Consider the following 25,829-nt stretch of genomic DNA (forward strand, 5'->3'; position numbering starts at 1 on the left):
ACTCCACAAATGAGGGAAATCGTTTGGTACTTGTCTTTCTCTGCCTGGCTTATTTCATTGAGCATAATATTCTCCAGCTCCATCCATGTTGCCAGTGGTAGCATTTGTTTCTTTCTTATGGCTGAATAGTATTCCATTATTATATGTACCATCTCTTCTGTATCCATTCATTTACTGATGAACACTTAGGTTGCTTCCATATCTTGGCTATTGTAAATAGTGCTGCAATAAACATAGGTGTCTTTTTGAATCTCAGAACTTGTTCCCTTTGGTAAATTCCTAGGAGTAGAATTCTTGGGTCAAATGGTAATTTGGCTTTTAGTTTTTTGAGGAACCTGCATATTGCTTTCTATAATGGTTGAACTAGTTTACATTCCCACCAGCAGTGTAGGAGGGTTCCCGTTTCTCCACATCCTCATCAGCATTTGTTCTTTGTCTTTTCGATACTGACCATCCTAACTAGTTTTTTATTTGCATTTCCCTGATAATTAGTGAAGTGGAGCATCTTTTCATGTGCCTGTTTGTAATCTTAATTTCTTCTTTGGAGAATTGTCTGTTCACATCCTCTGCCCATATTTTAATCTGGTTATTTACTTTCTGAGTGTTGAGGCATGTGAGTTCTTTATATATTTTGGATGTTAACCCCTTGTCAGATATGTCATTTACAAATATATTCTTCCATACTGTCGAATGCCTTTTTGTTCTGTTGATGGTGTACAGAAGCTTTTTAGCATGATGTAGTCCCATGTGTTCATTTTTCCTTTTCTTTCCCTTGCTTGAGGAGATGCATTCAGAAAAAGTTCTCATGTTTATACTCAGGAGATTTTTGCCAAAATTGTCTTCTAAGAGTTTTATGGTTACATTCAGGTCTTTGATCCATTTCAAGTTTACTTTTGTGTATGGGGATAGACAATAATCCAGTTTCATTTTCTTGCATGTAGCTGTCCAGTTTTGCCAACACCAGTTGTTGAAGAGGCTGTCATTTCCCCATTGTATGTCCATGGCTTCTTTATCATATATTAATTGACTATATATGCTTTTGTTTATATCAGGGCTCTCTAGTCTGTTCCATTGGTCTATGGGTCTTGTGCATTTGTTCTTGTGCCAGTAACAAATTGTCTTGATTACTGCGGCTTTGTAGTAGAGCTTGAAGTCAGGGACTGTAATCCCCCCAGCTTTATTCTTACTTCTCAGGATTGCTTTGGCTATTCAGGGTCTTCTGTGGTTCCACATGAATTTTAGAACTATTTGCTCTAGTTCATTGAAGAATGCTGTTGGTATTTTGATAGGGATTGCATTGAATCTGTAGATTGCTTTAGGCGGGATGGCCATTTTAATACTAATTCTTACGATCCATGAGCACGAGATATGTTTCCATTTATCAGTATCTTCTTTAATTTCTCTCATGAGTATCTTGTAATATTCAGAGTATAGGTCTTTCACTTCCTTTGTTAGGTTTATTCGGAGGTATTTTATTCTTTTTGATGCAATTGTGAATGGAATTGTTTTCCTCATTTCTCTTTCTGCTAGTTCATTATTAGTGTATAGGAATGCAACAGATTTCTGTGTATTAATTTTGTATCCTGCAACACAGAACATGATTTATTTTTTTGTGTGTTAGGTATCTTTTTAAAAAAAATTTTTTTATTAAGGTATTATTGATATACACTCTTACTAAGGTGTCACATGAAAAAACAATGTGGTTGCTGCATTTACCCATATTATCAAGTGTCCACCTATACCCCAATGTATCACTGTCCATCAGTCTAGTAAGAGGCCAAAAATTCACTATTTGCCTTCTCTGTGCTACATTGTTTTCCCCGTGATCGCCCACACCATGTGTACTGAAGATAATACCCCACAAACCCCTTCTCTCTCCCTCCCCACCTGCCCTCCCACACCCCTCCCCTTTGGTAACCACTAGTTCCTTCTTGGAGTCTCTGAGTTTGCTGCTATTTTGTTCCTTCAGTTTTGCTTAACACAGAAATTTATTGATGAGACTTTGTTTGCACACTTGACCTATTGCTAATATTATGTAATTAACAAAAAGTGAAAAGTAAATGTTATGAAACCCAGTTATATTTAGGATCTTCTGTTGTCTTGTTTATAAAAATGAACATTTAGATTCTGTCATTTTTTTTTTACTAGAAATTCCAAGTTTAAAAAATAAAACTTCATAAAATATTAAAATTCCCACAAACTATGTTCAGCTGTTCTATGCATTATATTAAATAGATTGAAAAGATGTATAAACAAGTTAGATATTTATTTCTCTTTCTATATCATCAACTGCAAAATATTCGAAGGCCACATTTGAAATATCTTTTGCTATTCTATAAAGTCTTTGTCCACTCCATGTGCAGATGTGTAAACAGTCCTCACACATTCATTGGAAAATGGAAAATCAATACCAATTAGCTTCCTTTTGATAGAATCAGAATTGGAATTCATTTTCTTCTTTCTTTAATGTGGTAGCAATCTCTCTCTAGCACACAAAGCTATACTTGAAGTTTATTGAAATGATAATCCCTCTTCAAGACATCAGAATAAGAAACCAATTGAAAAAGTCAATATCAAAATATCCTGAAGTTGTGCCAAAATCTCACTCTAAACTCAGACTATATCTAGAGAGATGTTCACAAACTCAGATGATGTTCTGTGGTTTTATTTATTTAGTTAGTTATATTTTGGTATCAGTAATATACAATTACATGAGCAACATTGTGGTTACTAGATTCCCCCCATTATCAAGTCCCCACCACATACCCCATTACAGTCACTGTCTGTCAGCATAGTAAGATGCTATAGAATCACTACCTGTCTTCTCTATGCTATACTGCCTTCCCCATGCCCCCCCTACATTATGTGTGCTAATAATAATGCCCCTTAACTGTGGTTTTATTTTTATCTTCTACATTGCTGTATTTATATATATACTGAAGAAATTTTTCTCTGCTCCAACACAGTCCCAATTTTCTATGACATTTTTAATCAAATTCAAGCTAGAAAACTTAAGTTTTTCATTCTTGGCATTTCACACTACAATCTAAAACACAACTAAATACATAACAGAACATAAGCTCTAACTCATGCAAACTGCCTGGTCATTAAAACATTTAAACTTCCTTGAATATTTGCACTGAATATGCATTATGTAATGAAATAATTATTGAAAAAGTGTGAAATACAGAGTTAATTATGCCTATTTCATATAGATAAATTAGAGTCAGAGGATTTGTCATGGAACTTTCCCAGCATCTCAGTAACACATAATAGATGCTATCATTTCTATAAACTGTTATCTTTAGGTCATCAAAATAAGTTATTTCCCAGACTTCATAAAATAACTAAATATCATTCATTTGTTCATTCATTTAATAAGTGTGGAGTATACCATATGCTCTGTGCATGGCCCTAAGATTATTAAGTCAAATAAACATTAAAAAAGTCTTAGATGACATCAAACCAAGAAACAGAAATGGCGGAAGGTAACTAACATCTTGCTTTTTTGCAGTCAAATGCTCTACCAGTAACATCTTTCTTTTTGAATATGCACCCCATCCTTAAAAATTTTGCAGCATGAAAAATGTTTCACATATGCATACATTATATATTTGTGTCCCCTTCATACTAATATATTGTACACATAATAAAATTTATTAAGAAAATCTAACTCCAGGGTGTCCTACTGTGACTTCCATCTTCTTCCTATGAGTAATCCTTGAGATGTGGTTCTGTTTGTATCTTGCGTATCTCTCTTTTGTTACACCACATTAAATCCCTTGTCAGGGGAGTTTGAAGCAGCAGTGATTACAGAGATATCAGTAGGGTAGCTAAGTAAGTTTAACTTTGTGTATGGACAGTGTGAAATGGGGAGTGTTTGAGGAATTGTATTAAAACACAAATTTGGAAAAGGGAATATAATGCCCTGGCCAGGCAGAAGGCTTCCTCTTTTAGAAAGAAATGAAAAAAAATTAATCACGGGTTTTTACTAGTAAGAACTTAAACATTGGGGAAAAAATGACAAAAATAAAAACAGTGTCCTTTGTGGTCTAAGTGCAAAAAAACAAAGAGGGCCATTTGCACACAGGGAGGAGGGATGCTACACCAATACTGAGATTGTGACTTGTTACAGAATTTCTAGAGGTTTTCTGCAGTACTCACATTAAAATGTATTAAGTCCTCTTACTTGTAAGTTCTACTTTATGCTTAGGAAAGTATTCGATGTGTGGAAAGACAGACTTAACAAATGTTTATTAAGCGCTAACTACACACCAGGCACCTGGGATGGACACAGCTGGGTCACCGAGATCCCTCTTCTGGAAAGGAGTTGGTACTTCGAGCTGTTGGCCCTGCAGGCATGGCTCCAGCTGCAAAGCTACTGTGCCCAGGCTGGGCCACCTCAAGGGCTGATGGAGGCGGGGCAGAAAGGGCCAGCAATTCTGGGTCCAGGTGGAGTGAATGGCCCCTGAAGGCCCTTTCAGCTCAAGAGCGAAGGCGCCAGGCCAGCCCTGTACCCTGACTCTTCTTTCTTCTGCTCTGTTGCTTTGGCCACTTCCCTTTCACTGGTGAGGGCTCAGCGGGCTCGTTTGCACAGGCGGCCAGCCCACTGGTCCCTGCCTCAGTGTCCGCTCCCTGGAAACACTACCTGCAGCAGCTCTCTTCTGGAAGCTGGGACCCCTCTGGTGAACAAGGTGAGAACCACTGTTTTGGCACTTACACTTGGCTTACGGGAAACAGAAAATGAACATGTTAAACAAACAGATGAAAAAGATAATTGTAGCGAGTGCTAACTGCTCTGAAGAAAGTAAAATGGTAATTTGAGGGAGCAACCAGTGCTCTGTGGGGTGGGGGTTATTTTTCAATTGAGAGGTCAGGTAAGATGTAATTATTTGGGCAAAGAGCTGAATGGCAAGGGCCAGGCAGGCAGAAAGATGGTGGCAGATGTTAGAAGAAATTGCAAGGACAGACACTATTAAAAAAAAATAAAAAATTTAAACTTTGGGGAGAAAATATCAAAGAATGTATGATCTTGAGGTTGGAAAGGGTTTTTTAAACAAGCCATGAAAAATTCAAACCACACAAAATTTAACTGCATTGAATTTTAAAACATTTGTACTACAAAATATAAACTAAGAGGACAGGCAAACCACACACTGGGAAAAATATTTGCAACACATGTAAACTGATAAAGAATTATTGTCCAGATAACGTAAAGCAGCCCTACTACCCATAAGAAAAATAGAGAAAGAAATGGGACTAGGGATCAGGACTTATATTTGTGGCTCTAATGTTTCATTTCTATTAAAAATGATTTTGAAACAGCATATCTAATGGTTGAAAATTAGGATTCAACATGAATGGGGAAACGTGTTCATTTAAATTGGTCTCTGAATTTTTGTAATACCTGAAATACTTCGTGTTTTGAAAAAAAGGGATCCTATATGCCTAGCACTTGGGGGATACGGGGGACAGATTGCAGGACAGAGTGGATTTCAGGCTGATTATAACAGGAAGCAAGTGGAGGGTCTTAAATATGGGAGTGAGATGGTTTTAAAAGAATACTCTGAAAGTCATTATGTCATTCGGAAAGTGGATTTTGGGAGTGTGAGAGTAAGGAAGGAGACAGTTGTGAGGCTGTAGCTGCAGTTCAGAGAAAAGATGGTAGCAAAGGAGAAGTGGACAGATTGGGGTTTCCACTTTTTATTTTGAAATAGTTTTTGACTTAAAACACGGATGCCAAAACATTACAGAGATTCCCATACTTGACCCTGTCCCCCTAATGTTTTACATAGCCATAATCCAGTGGTCAAAACCAGGAAATTAACATTGGTACAATACTATTAATTGAAAGACAGATCTTACTTAATTTTCACCAGTTTTCCCACCAATGCCCTGTTTCTGTTCCAGGATCCAGTCTAGAACCCCACATTGCATGTAGTTGTCATATCTTCTTAGCCTCCTTTAAACTAACAGTCCCTCAATTTTCCCAGCTTGCTTAATTTTGAAATTTTGAGGAGTATCAGTTGGTTACTTTGTAGAATGTTGCTCAGCTTGTGTTTGTCTGAAGTTTTCTCATGCTTACATTGAGGGTAAACATTTTTATCAATAATAGCATTAAGTGATGCTATTCCTTTCTCAGTACCTCATATCAAGCAGCACATAGTTTTCTGTGTGCATATTTGTGTGTGTGTTGAGAACACTTAAGATCTATGCTCTTAGTGAATTTCAAGTAAACAGTACAGTATTACTACAATCACCATCCTGTATATTAGATGAGTCTATATATAAGTACACGTGTGTGTATAGATTTATGTAAATATATATATCTTATAACTTGACTTACAACTGACAGTTTATATCCTTTGACCACATCTGTCCTTTTCCCCTACCTCCCAGCCCCCTGCAATCACCAGTCTATACTCTGCTTCTATGACTTTAACATTTAAAATCCACATATAAGCGAGATCATACGGTATTTGTCTTCTGTGTCTAGCTTATTTCACTTAGCATAATTTCCTTCAGGCTCATCCACCTTGCCAGTAATCATTTCACCATGTGTATGTATATTAAATCACCATGTTGCACACCTCTAGAAATCCACATTGTATACCCTATATACATATAATTTTATTTGTCACTCATACCTCAGTGAAGCTGGGGGAAAGTGTACATGATGTCAGTATTGTACATAATGTCAGAGGGCACATGATGTCAGTTACTGGTGATGTTAACTTGATTACTTGCTTAGACGGTGTCTGCCAAGTATCTCCACTGTGGTATGTTCATACAATGGAATATCCCTTAGCAATAACAGGTGACTGTGAAATTATTATTTTCCCCTTTGTAATTAATAAATAGCTTGGGGAAGATATTTTGAGATTATACAAATATACTGTTTTTACTCAAAATTTTGCCTACCTCTTTTAATAACTGGCTCTTGCCAACAACATATTTTACTATGGTATTTGCCTAACAGTGATTTTCTATTTCTTTTATGCATTCTACATTTATTCATTGGAATTCTTCTATTAAAGAAAGCTGCCATGAATAAAGAATAAAGATTATTTGTCCATCTACAGTTTGAGAAACCTTTAAACTATTCATGTATTTTAGGCAAGTTGAAGATCTAAATTTAGGAATCAGTGACTTATACACAGAATTTAAAACCAAGGGACTGGATGGTGGTGGGAGGTGGCAAGGAAATATCTACCTGTAAGGATGTTTATTGCAATTTTGTTTATAATAGCAGAAGTTGTAAACAACCTAAATGACCAACATGGAGGATTTCACATGACATGTATCCATGTCTTAGGTTGAGGTCCTTAGAAGCAAAGCCTAAGAAGGGAATTAAAATGTTTATTGTGAAAGTATTTTATTAAAAGAGTAGTTTCAGGAGATATGTGAAATAGCACAAGAGAAACAGGAAAGGACTGGTGAATAAAGTTGTGGGTTCAGCCTAAATCTTACCTCCTGTAATCCTATGTGGATCTCTGGAGTAAAATGAAACCACAGAGTTGTCCCACCTTGAGGCAAGAGAATCTGCTCTTTATACTCGCATTTTAGGCACTCAGAGCTTGTGGGCCTACACAGAGCACTGGAGAAAAGAAGGGTTATAATCTCTCAGGCACTTGAGGACTGTGAAGTTCCCAAATTTAAGAGAAACTCTCAGAACAGAGATACAGCTGTGAGCTGTTAGCAGGTAGAGTTAGAGGTAGTGGTTGGGTATGCCTGCCAGGTAATGTGGATCTGGATGGGGCCAACTGCGTCTGCTAAAATCCATACAAGGCAATAATAGCCATTTAAAATTCATCTACATGTGTGAACTATATATATATGAAATGTCTTCATGATGTGTTGGTAAACAAAAAATGGTAACTTCTCTTTAACTACAAATACATATCTAATGTTTGCAAATATATAAGAAAAAAAGGCCAGGAAAAATGTATACTTAGGTTATTAACATCATCTCTAGCAGTTACTAATAAATTTAAGCAGACATCGATCTTCAAACCCACTAGCCCCCCCAGCTGGTATATTCTCCAGAGAAATGAGTGTGTATTGCCACAAAAAGACCTTCCCAAGAGTTCCATTGCAGCTTAATCATAGTGAAAACTGGAACCAGCCCGTATATATATATATATATATACACATCTTTAGAAGAATAAATAATGAATCATGGTATATTCCTACAATAGAGTATCGTTCAACCATGCAAAAGAACAAGCTAGTGATATGTTGAGGAAAAGAAGCCAGATGTGAAATAATTTAGTATGTATAATTCCACTAATGTTCCTGTTCTTCAAGAAGAGGAAAAAGATTTTTATGGTGTTAAAGGTTAGAACAGCACTTACCTGTGGGTTGAGGGTGAGTTGGTAAGACAGGAAAGAAGCACAGGGGGATTTTCTGGGGAGATGCATTTTTTTATAGCTTGAGCTGGAGTCATTTTATACATATACATATAAATTTTATGATTTGTATTTATAATATATATCAATTTATTGTATATAAATATCTCAATAAAATCCTGTTAGTATGGGGGATGGGTTGTGTGTAGGTTGAGAATCAGGCCTGGTTCCCTCTTGAGCTACAGGGTTAATTAGCTGGCCTCACTAAATTTTAGCCATTACCTCTTTAATGGTAACAATATCAAGGGCAGATGTGAGGATTAAATGAGAGAATGTACAGTGCTGGGTACAGTAAGAGTTCAAAAACCATCAGTTCATATATATATATTTAAATATACTTTAAAGTGATAAAATTTTAAATTATTAAATATGCCATAAAGTATGCTAAAAATATAAAATATACATAAAAATGTTTAAATATAAGTTAAATATACTATTTAAACTTAGGCCCCTATTTAGACTATCAAAGGGAGATGTAGCATCGAGGCCCTTTTACCACCCCCCAAATCTTGCCACATGGGGTAAATAGCGCTATTAATTATCTGCATGGCTGACCTCAGGGATGGCATTAGGAAGGTGAATGTTAACACAGGATTTGTGATGGGCAGAAGAGGAGTAAAATTTCTGCTTGACCTGCGGAATCCTGAGAAGGCTGGATTTGGTCACATATTCCAAAGGCCACAAAGTCCAAACATTCGCACACACAAAGCCTCAAGGATGTGCATTTTGTGTTCTGGAGCCTGGTTTTCCAAATACGGCTACAAATCTCTTGGGCCTCATGATATATTTCCCTGTGTAGACAGAGAAACAAAGGAAAGAAAAAGAGATACTCATTTTAAACCTAAGCTATCATGCAGTTACCTGCTTTTCAACCATTTTCTCCCTCTGGCTATCAATTCCCAGTGTCAAAGAGAATAAAGGCTTTGGCTATTGGAAGCCACAAACAGTAATCACTCAGAAAAGCATGATCATCTGAACTACAACATCACCAGGCTTTTGCTTCCTCATAGTTCATTGAAGATACCTCACTAGCTTCCTGAAAATCATAACCACCGTATCCTATCGTCATTATCAGAATCTTCATAAAATCATCCCAAAACCATTTACATTGTTCTTCATAAAAATGCATTTCCCAAGATGTCATTCAGTGAGTGAATGGATAAACAATGATACATCGATAAAGTGGAATATTACTCAGTGATAAAGATATGAGTTATCATGCCATGAAAAGACATGGAGGAAACTTAAATGCATATTAGTAAGTGAAAAGAGCCAATCTAAAAAACAGTACTGTATGATAGCAACTATGTGACATTTCTGGAAAAAGCAAAACTATGGAGACAGCAAAATGATCAACAGTTACCAGAGGCTGGGGGCAGTGAGGGTGTGAAGGGTGAACAGGCAGAGCACAGGGGACTTTCAGGGCAGGGAAGCTACTCTGTATGACACTGTAAAGTTGGATACAGGACATTATGTATTTGTCAAAGCCCATTGAACTATATATCACAAAGAGTGAACCTTAATGTAAACTATGGACTTTAGTTAACAGTGTACCAATGTTGGTTCACTGATTGTAACAAGGGAACCACACTAATGTAAGATGTTAATAATAGGGGATACTGTGTGTAGCAGGGGAGGGGTGGGAAGGCATGTGACAACTCTTTGTACCTTCTGTTCCGTTATTCAGTAAACCTTATACTGCTCTAAAAAAATAGTCTATTTTTTAAAACATCATCTTGAAAGCATGGATAAAGATACAAAAGTAAAAGTGAAACTATGTTGCTGGAGTAATCTGTTTTTTCCCTTGAGATTTCCAGTAGTATAGACCTACTTAATTCTCTCTCCTTTTTTTCTGAAGTTAGGTCCTTTCCTTCCAATATGTGAGTGAAATCTAATAGTGACAGATCATTGCTGTGGCCTCATACATGGGAGTTTTACAGTCACTGTGACTGAATTAAGATAGGATGACTGCTAGGGAGATCTGCAAAGCAAATGCTGCTATCAGTTGTACAGTTACTGGACAGGAAGGGAACAGACCAGTGTTGAGACCCCATCTCAGTGGGCTACAGCTGTCTGAGTGTGCCCAGAGCCTGTGTCAGATGGACATGGGAGCTGAGAAGCCACCAAGATGGCCCCAGCCCCATCCTCTGTCTATACTGCATGAGACCCCCTCAGGGAAAACCTGAGTCCACCAGATGTGGGCCAGATACTAAGCAATGATTGTTGTTGCATGTCACTAAGTTTGGGGTGGTTTGTGTACAGAAACCAACAACTGAAATGGATAGTAACTGCTGCCATTCCTCATGCTCAATTTTACTTTTATTTTCTTCCTGACAGTTGGGCCTTTAATATTTACTTGGGCTATTTAATACATTTAAAATTTTATCACTTTATGGCAGAAATACCTTTTGACCTAAAGGCTTTGCCTTTTTTCTATGAGTCAGTTGAACATATTTTGATCTTTTGAAAACTGTGCTTATGGGAAAATTAAAACTAGCACTATGATCTTTTAAAAGTGACTATTCTAAAGTCAAAAGGAAAAAATATGCTCCCTGAAAAATAACTTCTTATTTTCAAAGTTCTTCTGCATGGCATCTTTACAAAAGAATAAAGAAAATACACCAGTAGGAGAAAATTGAGGCATATCATGACAATCTTACAATATTTTAAGTATAAAAATTTGTTTTTTATTGTTTAGTGTTACTTGAATAATTTTTTTTCTGTTTAAGTAGCATTAGAAATAGAACTTGCCTTCTACATACTTTGTTGAGCAGAGCTTTGAGAACTGCTCTGTCGTTTACTCTATTCAGACACAATACAATTCACTTCTTAAAACTGAAAATAGCTTCCAAATGCCATTATCATTTGCTAACTTTCACAGACACTTGAAAATTCTAACTAAGCTATGCTTATGATTTCATATTTCTTCATTAATTGATGGAGCCACATAATTACTATTTGACCAAGTGACTAGACAGACATGAAGAGACAACTTCTTTAACAATATTACATCATAAATATTTTTGTGAAATTTTTAAAATTAATTAATTAATTTTGTTGTCATTTATCTATAATTACATGAAGAATATTATGTTTACTAGGGTCTCTCCTTCACCAAATCCCTCCACAAACCCCATTACAGTACTGTCCATCAGCGTAGTAAGATGCTGTAGATTCACTACTTGTCTTCTCTGTGTTGCACAGCCCTCCCCATGCCCACCCCCCCATTATACATGCTAATTGTAGTGCCCCCTTTCTTTTTCCCCACCCTTATCCCTCCCTTCCCACCCATCCTCCCCAGTCCCTTTCCCTTTGGTAACTGTTAGTCCATTCTTGGGTTCTGTGATTCTGCTGCTGTTTTGTTCCTTCAGTTTCTTTGTTCCTATAGTCTTTGGGTTTGAGGTGAGTCTGTTGTAAGCAGCATATAGATGGGCCTTGCATTTTTATCCATTCTATTACTCTGTGTCTTTTGATTGGTGCATTCAGTCCATTTACATTTAAGGTGATTATTGAAAGATATGTACTTATTACCATCGCAGGCTTTAGATTCGTGGTTGCCAAAGGTTCAAGGTTAGCTTCTTTAGTATCTTACTGTCTAACTTAACTCACTTATTGAGCTATTTTAAACACTGTCTGGTTATTCTTTATTTTTCTCCCTTCTTATTCCTCCTCCTCCATTCTTTATATGTTGGTTGTTTTATTCTGTGCTCTTTTGTGCTTCCTTTAACTGCTTTTGTGAGTAGTTGATTTTATTTTTTGCCTTTAGTTAGTATTTGGTTGGTCTGCTTTCTTTGCTGTGATTTTATTTTCTCTGGAGACATCTATTTAGTCTTAGGAGTGCTCCCATCTAGAGCAGTCCCTCTAAAATACCCTGTAGAGGTGGTTTGTGGGGGGAAAATTCCCTCAACTTTTGCTTGTCTGGGAATTGTTTAATCCCTCCTTCATATTCAAATGATAGTCGTGCTGGATACAGTATTCTTGGTTCAAGGCCCTTCTCTTTCATTGCATTAAATATATCATGCCATTCTCTTTTGGCCTGTAAGGTTTCTGTTGAGAAGTCTGATGATAGCCTGATGGGTTTTCCTTTGTAGGTGACCTTTTTCCTCTCTCTAGCTGCCTTTAAAACTCTGTCCTTGTCCTTGATCTTTGCCATTTTAATTATTATGTGTCTTGGTGTTGTCCTCCTTGGATCCTTTCTGTTGGGAGTTCTGTACACTTCCATGGTCTGACCGATTATTTCCTCCCCCAATTTGGGGAAGTTTTCAGCAATTATTTCTTCAAATACACTTTCTATCCCTTTTTCTCTCTCTTCTTCTTCTGGTACCCCTATATGCAGATATTGTTCCTTTTGGATTGGTCACTCAGCTCTCTTAATATTGTTTCATTCCTGGAGATCCTTTTATCTCTCTCTGCGTCAGCTTCTATGCATTCCTGTTCTCTGGTTTCTATTCCATCAATGGCCTCTTGCATCTTATCCATTCTGTTTATAAATCCTTCCAGAGATTGTTTCATTTCTGTCCTTCCAGACATCATCCCTTAGCTCTTGCATATTTCTCTGCAGCTCCATCAGCATGGTTATGAGCTTTATTTTTAATTCTTTTTCAGGAAGACTGGTTAGGTCTATCTCCTTCTCAGGGTTTGCCTCTGTGATCTTGGTCTGTATCAATTTCTTCTGCCTTTTCACAGTGATAGATATATTTGTGGGGAGCTGGCGCGTGTGTTGGGTAAGAGAAAGTCCCTTTTTGCCAGTTTGTGGCCTTCCTCTCCTGGGAGAACAGCTGCCTCTAGCGGTTTGTGCTGGGTAAGTGCATGCAGATGGGGCTTCTGATCTTGCCTGGCCGCTATGGAATTTATTTAGCTCTGCAGTTGCTGAGGGCGTGGCCTGCTTCAGGCTGCTTCTCCAATATGGTGGAGCCACATCGGAGGGGGAACAGGTGGGAGGATGTTTATTGTGGTGAAGGGCCTCTGAGCTGCGCTGCAGGGGTTTGGGTGCCCAGAGTTCCCTGGAATTCCCAGCTGCTAGGCTAAGTGTCCCGGGGCACTTCTGTCCAGCTGTGGGGTCCCTGTCCCTTTAAGACTTTCAAAAAGCACTTGCTTTTCTTTGTCCTGGGTGCGCCGGCTGTGGGGACCCGCTCACAGGTCTTACTGTCCTGTTTCCCTAGTTTCCAGCACCCCACGCATGCACTGTGTGTCTGCACTCTGGTGCGGATGGCTGGGGATGGGTGTTTAGCAGTCCTGGGCTCCCTCTCCCTCCCTGCTCTGACTCCTCTCCTCCCGCCGGGAGCTGGGGGGAGGGGTGCTCGGGTACCGCCTTGCCGCATCTTGTATCTTACCCCCTTCTCAAGGTGCTGGGTTCTCACAGGTGTGGATGTAGTCTGGCTGTTGTCCTGTGTCTTCTGGTCTCTCTTTTAGGATTAGTTGTATTTGTTGTATTTTCAAAAATATATATGGTTTTGGGAGGAGATTTCTGCTGCTCTACTCACGCCGCCATCTTGGTTCTCCCCCAATATTTTTGTGAATTTTAAATGATTAAATGGTGGAATGACATTTCTGTGAAGTTCAGAGGTTTAACAACAATCATATTTGAAAATACATCCATTATATCTTCATTCATTGATAGGTTTTTATTTCCTAGAGATCTCTGCTAGAGATTACACTGCACATGCTTCGATCTCCATCTCCCCACCATGTATAAAGAATTTAAAAAATAACGTAGCATTCAGTTATCTCCAGAGTAAGGCTGCATCACCAGCCACTCTACAATTTTGTGATGCATGACAGTAAGCATCTATTTCTCAATAATGCATCTGAGGGTCAGCTGGGGTGGCTCTGCTCCACGTGTGGGGCCGTGTGCCTCGTTCTTTTCTTCTCTTGAGAATTTCAACAAAAAGAAGCCGTAAATATGCGAACATATTTCAAGTTTCCACTCATAAACATCCTAATATCCCATTAGCCAAAGCAAGCCACATGTCAAGGGGCAGGGAGGTGAGGACATGGTAGTGGTAAACACATCTAGTTCTATTCCAAGGGAGTGAAGATTGGGACCAAACCACCAATCCACCATAAATAGTAAGTGAGGATAGTTTGCTCTCTTAAACCCTGAATCCTATACCAGACTCACAAGAATACACATCTGGAGCCAAACCCTGAAGCCCACCCAGATCAGCTCCCCAACTCTTGCTCTACTTCATGTTTGAGTCTCATTCCAGGTAAAAGGTCAAATGTCCTTCCTGTCCACACCTGATTCCAGGATTCGGTAGTAGACTGTCTCACTACTATCCTCAGATATTCTGAAGGGTTAGTATGAACGTTTCCCAGGACAATACAATGGAATATATAAAAGAAATATAAAAAACAATTTGGAATGACAAAAGCAGTAACAACTGCCACCATTTATTAGCAGCTTGATATGTTTCAGGCATTGTGCGAAGCACTTTGCAGAATTATTTCAGAAGATAGGAGGCACCCATATGGAGTTACTCTAAAACATGAATTATCTATCTCTTGAGTGGGGGCTTTGAGTGGCCAAGTCTTGTACCCACTGCTAAATTGTAACAATATAGAAAATACTATAGCTTTGGCTGCCTAATATCTGTTCCTCACTCTCCTGGTAAAAGCAGAATTGATGAATCTATCAAAACAAAGTGCTCTGCCATTCTGAGCCTAAGACTTTTTATTTTCTAAGACTTTATATTTTTAGTAGAGAGTTAGAGAGAGGGAAAATGTATGGAGCTGACTTGTTGAAACTGTAGTTGTAGTTTAGTCCCTGCTAAGAGCACCACTGCTTCCTGTCCTTTCCAGCTAGGCTTTTTAGCTGATCTTTTGTTTAGTCAACCATGCCAGATCCTTTCAAAAGTTAACTTTTTGCTACATTTTCAGAGCCAGTTTTTCTTGCTTTCCACCAAGAGCCCTAACTGGTCAGGTTTCCCAAATGAATGAGCTAGCTAGGGTCACACAGAATGCCACAACTCATGAAATATCTAAGGTCCTCAGGGTGGGAAGACGTTTTTCATCTGTATATATTTAGTGCCTCAAACAAATTCCTGGAATATAACATGCTATAGACTGAATGTTTGTGTGCCAACTCTCCCCCACCCCCCAATTCATATGTTGAAATCTACTATCTAATGTGATAGTATTTAGAGGCTGGATCTTTAGAACATGCTTAGTGATGAGGATGGAGCTCTCATGAATGGGATTAGTGTCCTTCAAGGTCATTCTTGCCCCTTCCATCATCTGAGAACAGAGAGAAGACAGCCATCTATGAGCTAGGAACTGGACCCTTACCAGACACCAGATTTTCCAGTGCCTTGATCTTGGACTTCCTAGGTTCTAGAACCATGAGAAGTAAATTCTGTGGTTTATAAGCCTCCCAGTCTATGATAGTTTGTTAAGCAGCCTGAAGGACTAAGAAAATAGGTAATTAATTTTTCCACATTTCCATGTAGACCTTCTGGCCTCTCTTACTTAAAGATGACACCTGTCACTCTCCATCCTACCTTCATGCTTCAAATTCTCTGAATTCAGCAAATTTTAAAGTGATAAGATCAGGAGCTCAGACTATTTATCAGCAAATATTCAATAATCAAAATTATTCTGTGAGGCCTTGTATTAACAACAAGTATACCAAACTACTTACAGAGAGAGAGAGCTACACCAAAAGAAAAATGTGTCAGAGTTCCCCTAGCCTGGAATGGAACTCTGTATAGAATGATAAATCACATAGATAAGGAAAATTGAGTCTTTCTTAAATGTAAGTTAGCTCACAGAGAAAGTAAGAAGATTATTCTAAAACCATCTTGGATTCTGTCTGTTATCAAAGTACCTCGAACAAGGTTTAGAAATAAATTCTCTCTTTAAGGGAACATTATCTGCAAAACAAAATTCAGATGCAACATGAAGAGAAAAACTAAATATTTCAACCCCCAAAATAAGTGAATGAATTTGTTAATACTATTTTGGAGAATTAAAAAAACAATTTCATAACATTTTATAATCCCATAACAAGGGATTCTATTTATAGCTATTGTGTCCATCACAGAAAAATGGAAAATTTGGAAAAACACTGAAAGAGGAAATCATCCACTATTTTAAAGTGTTAGAAATCTTTCTGTTGTAGGTAACAGGAAATCCCAGCTCAATTTGCTTTAGTAAAGAGGGTATGTATTGGCTCCTAGAACTGAAAGGACCAGGAATTGAACTAGCTTCCAGCACCAGTTGACTGGAGAAGAAATAATGTTTCCAGGACCAGATTTCTGTCTCATCATCCATAGGCTGGCTCCATTCTCGGGTGGGCTATGTAGGGCTGCTGCAGGCCACTCCAGCTACTCTAGCATCACTTTACCTCCAGTTCCAAATCTCATGGAAGAAGAAAGACAGTAACCCTGATGGCTGAAACCAGAGCTTCATAACTGAGCTGCCTCTGAGTGGGCCCACCCGGAATCCTCCCAGGTGCAGTGTGCTGACTGACTGGGGGAAACCACGGTGGAGCCCACCCCCTAGACCACTAGGGCTGCGAGTCGTGGAGAGCTTGATTCCGTAATGGAAACTGGGGCTGAAGCTTGAAGGAGAAGGAATGGCAATGGGAGGCAAATCACAAATGTTTGCTCCTAGAAGACCGTCACTGGAATAACTCCATTAACATTCCATTATATGTGTGCACACGCGCACACACACACACACACACACACACACACACACACACACACTACCAAAGCTACTAACTGTGCGTATTTGATTGCTTTAACTTCATGTGGCCACCTTGTGTCTCATTACACTGCCTACAATCCTACAATCCCCTCTTTCAATTGAATTTCATGATCTTAGAATTTAGGGCATTTAAAAGTAAGAAATTAGGGCATTTAAAAACTGATTTATAGTAACCAGGTACAAAATGTAAAATTCTGTATTATTCCATTTATATAAAATTCTTAAAAAATAAATGTAAAATCTAAAAGATTAGTGGGTGCCTGGAGCTGGGGGTGGGAAGATGATGGAAATGTTCTATGTATTGATTATGAGGGTGCTTTCACCATTTGTCACAATTCATTAAACTGTACTCTCAAAATGGGTAAGTTTTATTGTGTATTGAAGTTGAAAACAAAACTAAAGTAAATAAAACTGATTTGTATCTTCTCTTTACTTACAATGTACATAAGCATTGTTGTGTGAGAAGAAACTGTTTTCAAGGACAATTAGCACATGGTCTGAAAATCACAGTTAGTAGAGCCAAGTTAAAGATTTCAAAGCCAAGCCCAGGAATATATGAAAGATTTTTTTGAAAATCTAAGTTCATGAATTTTTCATCTGAGTTAGAGCTACTAATCTATCAAATATTTTGTATACAGCTTCTGAACAAATCATTCGTGACTAATTTTAACAAATTTTCTTTAATTCATTCAAGAGACAAATATAATGAAAACTAAAGTAATGTTTTAGGCCAGAATCAAGACAGAGTAAGCATGATGAATTATCCTTATTTATTTTATATGATGATATATTGAAATTTTCCTCAAAAACTTTAATATAATAATATTATATGAGTCATGGCCCATAGTAACTGATGCCAAGTACAACAGGGACAGAGTTGGCTAGAAGAGTCAGGTTTACATTTAAATGACAATGTAGCAAACATATGTGCAACTAATTAGGATTTATTTAGAATAAAACATCTGGCATAAGAGAATTTCTACCAATGCTACTAACGGAGAATATTTTATTTCTTTACCTGCACAATGGCCACATTGCATTTAGTACCTAGAGAGTCTCACTACTCTCACAATCCCCTCTTTTAACTGAATTTCTGATCTTTTAACTCAGGGCACATAGCACTCACCAGACACTATAGTGCTAGACATGTGCATGAGAGATGAGCTCTGTTATCAAGGAATTACAAGGTCTGTTTATTACAGATCCTGCAGTGAAGGTCATTTCTCAACTGTGTTTCCTTGGGAACAGGGGGGTGTTTACTGTTGGTATTACTAAATATTTATGTGACATTTAGATAATCAAAAGTCTCCCAACAACTTTTACATGCCATCTTTCTCAATGGCTGGCACAATTGAATGGCATTTTTATACACATTTTACAAATAGAGGATCTAAGTCAACATCAATGGGTATCTCAAAACCAGTAGAGAGCCTTGACTCCAACACAAGGAATTATGATTCATGATTCTTCCAAGAAATAGAAAGCCACTGTGGACTCAGAGCAGGAGAGGGAGTTTTTAGCAGAACATTTTTTTTCTTTTAGAAAGAGAACCTTGGCAGAGTGTGCAGAATGAAAAATAAAAGGCAGAGAAGACAGTTGGGGTATGGTTGCAATAGGTCAGGCTCAAAGTGATAAGGGCCAGAACAAGGATTTAGCATATGCAAGTGTCGGTGTAAATAAAAATGGTGAATAGGCACAGTGAAAGCATCAGCACAGTCAAAAGTTTTACCCTCCTCTGTGTGTAGGGAGTCAGGGCAAGAGTCACAACTGAAGTGGGAAAAGCAATGGCACCACCATGGGAAATCCAGGTTCCAGGGAGGGGGAAGGAGGTCGAGAGCACAAATGTATTGTTTCAGCAGGTTGGACAGAACAGAAAGGTCAAGATCTGGAGCTAGAAATACCCAATTTGGTGGCCAGACCCACTTTCCAAAAAATTAGCCATTTTAGGTAGATGGATTCCAGAGAAGGTGACCACAGCCAACAGATGGGAATCTAGGTGAGCAGCTGACACCAGTATGGCTTAAGCATGTGAGAGAACGTTGTCGAGACTGGACTTGAAAGGTAAATGTGGGAGCCAGCCACACATAGAAATCCAGGCAGCACTCAACTTTGGACAGGTCTGACTTCTTGCCCTTCCTTGTAGGGGAAGTAGCAGAAATGAAGCATGAGCTGTGCCTGTGACCAGCGCACTAGGCGGGTGTTTGATGCAGGAGCTCCAGCCAGGGGAGCGGGGCCCAGGGCTCTTGGAACTAGAGGACAAGTAGAGACTTGGTTAGTGCCCAGCCATGAAAACTGAGACAGAGTGTGGTTGACAATGCCTAAGATTGAATATTGAATATTGAAGAAAAAAGGACAAAATTGGTCACAGAGTCCAGAGCCGGTGGTCAGGTGTTCCTCTCCAAGGATGGAGAAGGCATGTAAAGGTAGAGACACAAGAGCACTTTCTGAAGTATTCCAGGGAGCACTAAGATCAAAGCGTAGTTTGTTCAAAACTGAAAGGGGCTCCTAATGGCACACTAGAGATAATTAGATGTGTTAGCTGTCTAGACACCAATATAAGAAGAAAAGATAACTTTCCCAATGGATAATTGAAGAAGAAACTTCTCTTTTCTCTTCACTTTATAACATTTTAACAAGAAGAAAGAGAAAGATCAGGAGAGAGAGAGGAAGAGAAAGAAAGGAGGAAGGTTAGAAGGAGGGAGGGACCGAGGGAGGGGAGGGAGAAGGGAGGAGACCCAGAAGGCGGCTTAGCATCTGCTTTCATGACATTGCTGCTGCTTTTACTGTATTAGTGGTGTCATATGATTTCTCTGTATCACCAGGACCATTCAGTTTTTTAATCAGACAATTTTTGTCATATATAATTAATTGTCTTCTTGAAGATATCTCGAAAACTTTGCCATTTGAATTAGAACGAACAATTTCCAGACTCTATGATAGATGTCATCCTATATTTCTTTTTGTTGTACTTCCGGATTATACCCAATAAATTGGATCCCTTGTCTTCATTTTGCTTGTATACATTTTTTCATTTTTTCAAGTCAGTATCTTCTCATACTTTTCTTAGAGTGGGTGTGTAAGTAATCTGTTTCTGAATTATCACAAATCTAAAACTGTTTTCATGTTGTCCTTACCTTTGGCTGATAATTTGGTTAGGAACAAAATACAGTATTAAGTTCTCCCTTGGAATTTGCATGACATCATTACATGTTTTCCCAGGATTCCAGCATTGCTGGTTCTCACCAGAAGATCTCACTTTGAAAACCTTCATTTTCTTTAGAATCTAATAATGCTGATGACAAGTTTGATACCGATTGGATTCTTGCTAATTTGTAGATAGCCTGCTTTTTGCTCCAAAGTCCTTTCAGATGCTCCCTGGAATTTCACAAGTGTGGAACTGAGTGTGGGTCCTTTCAAATTATGTTATTCATTCTTCTTGAAAGAACTCTGAACGTGGGTTTTTCTTCATCTCTGAGAACACATCCTCCTATCATTTCTTTGAATACTCTCTAATGTTCCTTTTCTTGTTTTCTTTTTTTCTGGAACACTAATTATATGGATTATACCCAACCTCTTTTCTCATCTTTTGTGTATTATTCTTTATCTCTTGGTCATTTTGCTCTAAAATATGAGGTTTCCTAGATCTTTGCATACAAATTTTCTGCTGATTTTTAAAAATTGCAGCAATCTGTATCTTTCTTAACTTTTTATTTAGAAACAATTTCAAACTTACAGAAAAGTTTGCAAAACAGTATTAAAAACACCTACATATCCTTTGCCCAGATTTACCAGTTGTCAGCATTTTTCCCCAGTTGCTTCATCATTTGCATGTGTGGGCACATAGTCTCTGTGTGTGTGTATGTATGTTTTACAGCCAAGGATCTAGAACCAATCCTTCCTGCATAACCCTCAGAAGAAACCAAATTTACCAACACCTTGATTTGGACTTCTAGCCTCCAGAACTAGGAGACAATACATTTCTGTTGTTTAAGCCTCCCAGTTTTTGTTACTTCATCTAGCCAACTAATGTATCACTCAATACCCATTTGTCCTCAATAGTTATGTTACTTTGGATCACTGAGTGAACATGTCTGATTTCTTCTGTGCATAGTTACTGTCCCTCTCTAGCAACTAATAAGCAATCTACGGGGATGTTCTTTAAGACCACATAAATATCCCTCCCCTCAACAATATTCCCCTCTAAGATTTAGCATCCATTGATGATTCTAGTATGAATCTATCTTTACCATTATGGTCACAAAATAATTTTTCTACTCCAGTTTTTTTTCTTCTCCAATAGGTAATTGCCAATATTTGTTGGAATTTGTTTTATCCTCTTACATGTGATTTCACAAACATGATATTCTCTGTCTCCTAGTATTGCTGACAGTGGGACTTTTGTGTGATTTTTTACTTTTATTGTTGATTCTATATCATTTGGGTAGAGTGTAGGGAGATTTGAAATCAGGTGACTACTATTAAGCTCCAGATTGCCAATTGTACTTTTAAATTTCAAAAATTATTTTTCTTCACTTCTTTTTCATGGTAACCAATTCTTGTCTTATGGATTAATGTCTTTCCTAATCTCTTGGAGAATATTAAGATTTTTAAAAAAATTTGTCTTCTGATTACTGAATTACCTTTGCTTCCTATAGGGTTAGCTGTCTTTTTGTTTTGTGCCTTTATTGTCATTGAAAAAAATTTGGTTATTGGTTGCCCATTCTCATTCATGGAGGAAGGGCTGAGTTGCTCATGAGGGCATACAGCATGGAAAGCCTCCAAATACGGACAGTCTAATTTCCCTACTAAGTCCCTCACCCGAATGGGAAAGCTGACTGCAGTCCCCATGTGTATGCTTGCTACCTGTCATTTAGCCAGACTGGGTATGCCCCTGCTTCTCTCCCACCAACACCAACAAAAAGGGCTTTACTCTGGGGTGCCTATAACCACACTCAGGTCCCTACGATTCCTCACACAGACCAGCTGGCATTTTTAGAGATAATTATTCCAGTTTTACCCTTGAAACATTCACAATGCTTTGAGAAGAGAGAGGCAAGGGAGAGAAGTAAGAGCTAAGCTCAAAACACTTCTCAAAACTCTTTAATTAACCACTTACAGATTCTTATCTGGTTCTCACCAACTCTTGGACTGCAGTCATTGCACGGCTATGGCCCTAGCTGTTACCTCCACCATAGACACTTTGCTGACATTCTTTTGGAATTTAGCTCCTGCTCTAGTTCACCTTTCGGTAGTATCCCTTTGGTTTTCCATCTTCAGGAAACTGGTTTTGACTCTGATTTGTTGTTCTCTTTCATCTCAGCATTAGAATTAATCCTATTTTAAATTTCCTTATAGTCATTTCAGTGAAATGTGTGGAGGGAGCAGGGGTCCATATGAATATTCTCAGTTAGACAATCTTGTGTCATTTGTTTCCTAGAGCATGGACAGTACCATGAGCTCTGTATGGCTGGTGTGGGCTGGGACTGCACTGTATGGCAAGTGGCAACGCACCTGAGGGTCTGCACCCTGGGTGGGAACTAGGGTTCATAGGATTCATGTCGTAAGTTCTGCTGCAGGCTGGAGGTGCGTGTCATTAAAGGTAGAAAGGCTAATGGGGTGAAAGAAGGGCTGTGGATCACTACACTAATGATAACCATCCTCCATAATTGATGATTTTAGTTGTGAAGTAAACTCTCCTGGACTGAATCAGCCTCAGAATTCAGATTTAAGAAAACTAGGCTGCTTTTCCTAATTCTATATCACTATTTCTGCACATGTCATTTCATAGTAGTAGTGATAATATTCCATTTTCAGACATCTTCATTAGATTAAGGAGAAGTCTGAATAGTTCTCAAAGAGCATTCATGGTAATGGCATCCTACTTTTTGAACTAAACTTTTAGGATTTCATGTAGAAGTACTTCAATTTTTTAACAGCTATAAACACTGAAAGATCCTAAAAAAATGAAAGCTATTTTTCTTTACAGGCATGGTGGGGGGCAAGGAATTTTAACGTTTGATAATAAGCAACACTCACTTAACTGCTGAATTATCTTGCATCCATGGTACAAAAATAACTGAAGATACGTGTTCCCTCTTCAGGCTGTCCTGGAGGGTTGTCATCTCTGGATGTCACATTGTGCCAGTTATGCTGATGAACCACCAATATTGTCCATTCTTTATTTAATATTTCTTCAAAAAAAAATCCATGTATGGGGTTTCAAAATATTCATTTCTTTACCTTTCACCTTTCTTCTTGAAGCTGGCCTTCTACTGCTTTTCAGGTAGCTTGCTACTCATCACACATTAAAAGTTTGCTACCAGGAATCTCGAGCTCAGATTAAAAATTATTTTCTTTTTCAGGAATCTAATTTACATTCTCCTTATTCAATGTCTTTTTTTTTTTGTATCATTAATATACAATTACATGAGCAACATTGTGGTTAGTAGATTCCCCCCATTATCAAGTCCCCACCACATACCCCATTACAGTCACTGTCCATCAGTGTAGTAAGATACTATAGAGTCACTACTTGTCTTCTCTGTGTTGTACAGCCTTCGCCATGCCCCTCCCCCAACTAGATGCCCAAGAAATACTGGCCAGTGTTCATCTCAATCATAGCAGATCCTTCCAGAACATATTTATTGTCCTTGAAATCACTGTAGTTCCCTACCTGCAAGTTCAATGGGAATTAAGTTAAAAGATGGTTTTCTGTTTAGTAATTTGTAATGCTGCCTTTAAATGATTTTTAAACATCAAATGTGTTTTTCTTGTTAAAATAATCTTCAAATAGTCATGTTGTACATAAAAAAGTTTTGAATGGTATAACATTTTCATATAGTATTTAATGTTACAAGGCATAGAAAGATCTCTTAAGGATTATGCCATCAGTGTATGTCTGTCAGGGTTCCACAGTCAAAGAGGCCATGAAGCACAGAGCTTATTATAAAGTGACAGTGTTGAATTTCATCTGAGCCCTATGCTCCTGGAGAGCAGTGACAGTTGAGACTCCTCTCTATACTTTTGTAACTCTTTTGTGCTTAAGAAATGGCAAAATGACTAAGCAGCTAACCAGCTAACTACAAAGGACCACCATGTCCTTTCTTATTCTGAGATAAGTCCTGATTCCACCCTTCCTCAATGACTCTTGTGTTTCATAAGATAGTTCAACTGCTTTTACAGGGCTAATGCCAAAGAGTGTTCACAAAAGACTGTTTCTTTTCATTTATTTATTTATTTATTTATTTATTTTGCTATCATTAATCTACAATTACATGAGCAACATTATGTTTATTAGACTTCCCACATCATCAAGTCCCCCCCACATACCCCATTACAGTCACTGTCCATCAGCAGAGTAAGATGCTGTAAAATCACTACTTGTCTTCTCTGTGTTGTACAGCCCTCCCCGTACCCCCCCAACATTATGTCTGCTAATCATATTGCCCCTTTTTCTCCCCTTGTCCCTCCCTTCCCACCCATCCTCCCCAGTCCCTTTCCCTTTGGTAACTGTTAGTCCATTCGTGGGTTCTGTGAGTCTGCTGCTGTTTTGTTCCTTCAGTTTTTTTCTTTATTCTTATACTCCACAGATGAATGAAATCATTTGGTACTTGTCTTTCTCCGCCTGGCTTATTTCACTGAGCATAATACCCTCTAGCTCCATCCATGTTATTGCGAATGGTAGGATTTGTTTTCTTCTTATGGCTGAATAATATTCCACTGTGTATATGTACCACATCTTCTTTATCCATTCATCTACTGATGGATACTTAGGTTGCTGCCATATCTTGGCTATTGTAAATATTGCTGCAATAAACATAGGGGTGCATCTGTCTTTTTCAAACTGGGCTCCTGCATTCTTTTTTATTTTTATTTTTATTTATTTTTTTATTTTGGTATCATTAATCTACAATTACATGAGGAAAATTATGTTTACTAGACTCCCCCCTTCACCAAGTCCCCCCCCACATACCCCATTAGTCACTGTCCATCAGCATAGTAAGATGCTGTAAAATCACTACTTGTCTTCTCTGTGTTGCGCAGCGCTTCCCATGCCCCCCACCACATTATACATGCTAATTGTAATGCCCCCTTTCTTCTTCTCCCCCCTTGTCCCTCCCTTCCCACCCATCCTCCCCAGTCCCTTTCCCTTTGGTAACTATTAGTCCTTTCTTGGGTTCTGTGAGTCTGCTGCTGTTTTGTTCCTTCAGTTTTTCCTTTGTTCTTATATTCCACATATGAGTGAAATAATTTGGTACTTGTTTTTCTCTGCCTGGCTTATTTCACTGAGCATAATACCCTTTAGCTCCATCCATGTTGTTGCAAATGGTAGGATTTGTTTTCTTCTTATGGCTGAATAATATTCCACTGTTTATATGTACCACATCTTCTTTATCCATTCATCTACTGATGGACACTTAGGTTGCTTCCATTTCTTGGCTATTGTAAATAGTGCTGCGATAAACATAGGGGTGCATATGTCTTTTTCAAATTGGGCTGCTTCATTCTTAGGGTAAATTCCTAGAAGTGGGATTCCTGGGTCAAATGGTATTTCTATTTTGAGCTTTTTGAGGAACCTCCATACTGCTTTCCACAATGGTTGAACTAGTTTACATTCCCACCAGCAGTGTAGGAAAGTTCCCCTTTCTCCACATCCTCACCAACATTTGTTGTTGTTTGTCTTTTGGATGGTGGCAGTCCTTATTGATTTGA

The 25,829-nt window shown here is 38.3% G+C and overlaps 1 protein-coding gene across 5 annotated transcripts in view; it reads left to right on the forward strand.

The window, feature by feature from the left end:
• LOC118912817 (uncharacterized) overlaps window positions 1-25,829 on the forward strand; it is an 80,534-nt gene that overhangs the window by 31,451 nt on the left and 23,254 nt on the right. The window contains exon 3 of one of the 5 annotated variants that reach the window (XR_008996287.1): window positions 22,555-22,700. The exons of the other annotated variants lie outside the window; for them this stretch is intronic. The gene's annotated coding sequence lies outside the window, so the exon portion shown is untranslated. The remainder of the gene's footprint in view (window positions 1-22,554; window positions 22,701-25,829) is intronic. 5 annotated transcript variants of the gene reach the window in all.

Source organism: Manis pentadactyla, chromosome 3 (genome assembly GCF_030020395.1).
Source record: "Manis pentadactyla isolate mManPen7 chromosome 3, mManPen7.hap1, whole genome shotgun sequence".
NCBI classification, from domain to species: Eukaryota; Metazoa; Chordata; class Mammalia; order Pholidota; family Manidae; genus Manis; species Manis pentadactyla.